Raw genomic sequence first — 5,115 nt, forward strand, 5'->3', positions numbered from 1 at the left:
ATGAGTTGGCCAACCCGTTCCCATGCTCCGGTTTTTGGGTTTGTGGTCTAAGACGTGTAATCTTGGAAGATCAGTATTTGGAGGAGTATTTTAATCTTTGGTATCTCTTAATCCCCGGCCAGGAGTTATTGCAACAATGCAGATTTAACGGCTCCGAAAGCTTGATTTATTTTTTGTTTTGGGTTATCCCCTTCCAGCTACACCCACGGACTCCATTGTCCATACTTTTGGGGGGGACCGGCAGACTTAAAGTGGAATTGAATGATCGTTGACTCACTCGTGTGCCCACCAGCAGAGCTCAGTCACTTGGCAGTAACACCCCTGCGGCTTGAGGGGTACTGGGGTGCTGCTTCCTAGCTCAGCGTCCTGCTGCTGTGAGCACGCAAGTCATAAAGTATCAATAACTATGACACCTCTCCCTCTAACCAGCTTCTGGGGAAGACACCGGAGGGATTTTTGTTATATGCCTTGATAACACTGTGAAGTGGAAAGAACACACCTGGTGCCCATTCTGCCCCCCTACCCCCCCTCCCCTTTTAGAGTGTGAGGCAGATTTTTCCCAGCCACAATAAACTTGCCAAAGATATAGGTAAAGAGCCCTAGTGGGGTGGTGGTTCTAAATATAGCCTTTGGTTACTGACCCATGGCAAGTAGAGTTTTAATTGTTCTGATCTTTGTTCACATGCTTTGGACATGCTACCCAGAGAGACCAGTTCCTGGAAAGAATGAAAGAAAGAAAACCTATGCTTACTAAAATAGAAGAAAACCAAAAATAGGAAAACACTTTAAGAGATGGAGTGATACAGTGGCTACAACAATGGGTTCAGATGTAACAATTGTGAGCATGAGGTTTCCCTCCCTTGGGCAGAGAGTGGTTTTACATAGGGTCACAAGGAATGGAACCCACCAGTGACACCTAATCAGAATAGCAGTGTTAAAATCTAAGTAAAGGTAAGTATGTCTGTAGATGAATTGATCATTGCTTGGAGCATAGATTTCCTATTCCTGTACTGAATTATTTGGAACAGGATTTACAGTATACCCTAGTTAACTAAGATCAGAACACTCATAACTGTCCTTGGCATGTGTGAGTATCCGACAGCTTTATTTCTAACCCAGATATTTGAAAAGATGTCCAGGAACTCATTCCCATTTCCAGTTTTGTTTTCCCCTTTTTACCTCAGAATACCATCTTTACCATTCCTAAGGGAACTTACCGAACTAAGGAAAGGTGTGGCATTAAATTTTGGGTCCCTGCAGAATAGAAACAAAGTTATAAATAGAAACGAAACTGCTGTAGGCAGTAGAGAGTAGAGAGTACTGCGGCTAATGTTGATGCAGGGTGCCTCATGGATGTCATGTCACCAGAAGGAATTAATAGTGCCTCTCATTGCTTGCCCCTCTCCGCTCCACAAGAAGATACATCCAAGAATCTTTTGAAGAATGCACTTTTAAATAGTTTGTTCTTTGTGTTTTGAACTTTTTTAGACTATTGGCTATTTTTTTTGGTCTTAAAACAACAGTATTCCAGGTATTAGCCAAACATTGTAAACCTCTTGCTTAGCAATTGTGCTCATTGCTTTTATATTCACATTAATGTAAGATTGATCATTTGGGAATTAGTAGATTTCCAATAACTTTGTTGTGTGTTTCAACATTTACTAATTAGGAAAGAGAAACAGTTGAACTAATTTGCATCTTGACTTACTTAAGAAATGGACTTGCTGAGGTCATTAATCTTTAGTTCTGATTATTACCATTTTCTGAACTCCCAATATGATGGAGTAGAAATTTATATTCAGGTTGAAGTTGCTGAAGCCCTACAATCATGACTCATCTAACAAAAATATATTCCATCATCCAGGATAGGTAAATCTATAGAAACAGTAACTGGATCAATAATTACCTAGGGACATGGCCTGGGAGGGTAGTGGGAAATGGGGCACTAACAACAACAGATATAAGAAGAAAATGTTCTAAAATTTATTGTGATGATGATAGCTCAACTCTTAATATGTTTGAGCTATTGAATTGTGTGATATGTGAATTAGATGGCAATATAAATAATACAAATTACTATTTCTATAGATGACAGTGGGAGCCCAAGATACATGTGTGGAAACTACCTAGGAAATAAGCCTTTGGTGATCTCCCTCTGGCTATAATTGAGGAATGGGGGAAAGTAGTTACTAAACAGAGTGCATTGAGAGATGAGTGGGGAAGATCGAAGGGGTAAACCTGCCTGGAACAGTTAAAACCTTGTCAGTTGATCCCGCCTCTGATGCACGCTGGACCTGATCTGGGTTTCAACATTTTCTGTATTTTTGTTTTGTTTAGGTTTTGTTTGTTCGTGTTAGGGTTTATCTCAGAGGTGTTATGTCATTGGGGGTCACCCTTTTGAAGTTGTGTTATATGCTTTTTGTTTTTCGGTATATGGTAGCAATTGTACAATGCTGCTTGATGTGATTGAACTATGAAAATCTGATCAGTATAGGCACCACAAGGGGCTTTGGTTCATAGGAACGGCAACTGGGAACTGGCACTGGCCTTGGCAGTGGACTTTCATTCTCGATGATCCTACAAGATTGCGCAGTTGTCATTACCTCCTTTTAGCAGAGAAGGTTGAGTGACTTGTCTGGTTCAAATAGCTAATAGATAGCAAGACCCTGACTTAGACTCAAGTGTGGGTCTACTCCTGAAAAGATTTGAAGTGTCAGAAACCACAAGGGGCAGTTCTACTCTGTTCTATAGAGTTGGAATCGACTCGATGGCAGGGAGTTGAGTGAGTGAGTGAGTGCCCCTACCTAGAGCTCCGAGACTTTCCAACCTGCATGCAGAATAACCGCTGCCTTGCACGTTCAACTGCCGGGGGTTTTCATGAAATTTTCTATGGGTTTGCTACGAACAAGCCCGTTCTTCATAACTCATTAATATATTTTGAATTTCTTAGGTAGTATTTGGGCATTAAAGAGTCTACAATAGGAGAAATTAAGCTGTTAAAAATCAAAACAAAATGAGGGGTTGGCAAATTGTGGCTCTCGATTCATATGCAGCTCTGTTGGTAGGTACATGTGTCTCTGAAGTAAAATTGCAAAAAAAAAAAGATTAAGGGTTTTATTCAGAAAAGGATGATTTCATTTGTTTCTAAAACTATATTTATGGCTCTCAACTAATTTTTAAACTGTTGTGAGGGTCAACAGGATTGTCTCTATGGTCTCAAAAATTTACTGACTCCTGCTCTAGAAGCATGAAATTTCACAATACTTTGTTAAATGTCCCTTATTATACAAGGAAGACTGAAGGAGGAAGGGAGGCCCTAACATCTTTGAATGATGTTAAAGGCTAATAGAAATGACTTAGATTCAGAAATACTAAAGAATGTTGGAGTTCTTTTTGGCTTCACTGCTCAGGTAGGTGTTCGGGGGAAACTTCCAGCATCCTTTACTCCTGCAGTGTCATGATTCCCCTTAGGTAGCTCTGAAGAGCTTTCCTTCACTCATGGTGACCCCAGACAGAGTGCAGCTGAAGGACACCTGGTCTGACTAGTCTGACATCTTCCCCATCATTGCAGAGTGGATGCTTGTGACGCATGGCGATTTTATTGGTTGGTTCTCAGAAGTGGATTACCAGGCCATTTTAGTCCACTGGAACCTGTGCATCATAGTAACTTGGCAAGCGCCCACTGATGGGTTGTGGTGCTCTGTGATGTAGTTCCAAATAAATCTGCCATTGAAAACTCTGTGGAGCATAATTCTCCTTTCACACTGAGGGGAACATGAATCTGAAGCAACTCAACCACCCTGATGTTTTAAAGAACTTAAATATTGCTTACACCTATTTTGATGACATGCATTTCTTTTGAGTTATGAAGGAAAAGGCTTGGATGAGGTTTTCACATTTTGAGTATTTTGCGGTTTGAATCTCAAAGTGAACATGCAGCCTGATCCTCTGATCCCCTGACTGCTTCCCACCCCACTCCCGCCTTTTTTTTTTTTTTGGCTTGGCAAACTTTAGTAGGTGAAGCAACTGACTTCCTTTTTCTAGTATGTTTGGTGATAAAAATCATGAGCATATGGGCGATTAAACTTTTGAACTGAGGCTAGGCTAGGATTTTAAGAAACTGTAAACACTTTAGAAAGAAGCTCAATGGTGAACATTTAAGCAAAAGGAAATAATATGTCATTTGGCAGACAGGTTTTTGGAAGAATTTTAAGACTCCTGCAATATGTTTTATGTATAAGAGCAAGATCAATGGGTTTGAAATGGGCTAGTTCCAGAGAAGGCTTTAAAAATACAGTTCCCATGATCTTTTTGAGTGGATCTGTTGTAATAAAAAGCTTTTTTCCTTCTTATAGCACCAACAGAAGTTTGTTTCATTTTCCAGGAGGAATCTTAGATGTGCTTCAAAAGATATCATTCTGGTTAAATTAAAATCCTATCGACTGGAACTTTAACTTTAATGTAAAAAGAATAAATGTGCAAAAGAATAAAGTTTAGTATTTCCCCCCTAGTTTGATTATTATATTAGACCTCAAAAAATGTATAAAGGACTTACTGTGGGGCAGACAGATTGGGTGGAGCAGGAGCCTTGAAAAGCGAGGTCACTGGTTTTTGGAAGCTTCAAATATTTTGGGGGAATACATATTAAATGATGCAAACAAATAAACAAACACATTAATTACAACAGTGATAAATGTGATCAAGGTAAGTGGGGTCCCCATCTGCAGCGTATGGTCTGCAAGGGATGTCATGGAGGCCATGTGAGCTGAGACCTAAATAGAGAGAAGAGGCAACCTTTGGGAGGTCCCAGGATGGAGAAACTAGTAGTAAAAATTGGTTGGAGGTGGCATCTGATCTTTAATTTCTGTGCAAGAGAGAAAATCAAGAGCACCAGCATCAGTTGGCCAAAGCTAATTCCCAGGAGGTGGAGGGCAGACATGCCTCAACCAATAAACTTCTTTTCACTTATTCTAACATCAGCCAGCCCATCTGTTGCACCCTGTTTCTCTGCTGGGGTTGATAATTTGTTGCAATGGCCATACAAAACTCACAGATGTACCCAGAGATATGGCGTTTATTAGGGAAGTGTCAGAACCTCCCAAAGGTTGCCTCTTA

Source organism: Echinops telfairi, unplaced genomic scaffold (assembly GCF_000313985.2).
Source record: "Echinops telfairi isolate 266 unplaced genomic scaffold, ASM31398v2 ScPeMD7_1;HRSCAF=3_0, whole genome shotgun sequence".
Lineage (NCBI taxonomy): Eukaryota > Metazoa > Chordata > Mammalia > Afrosoricida > Tenrecidae > Echinops > Echinops telfairi.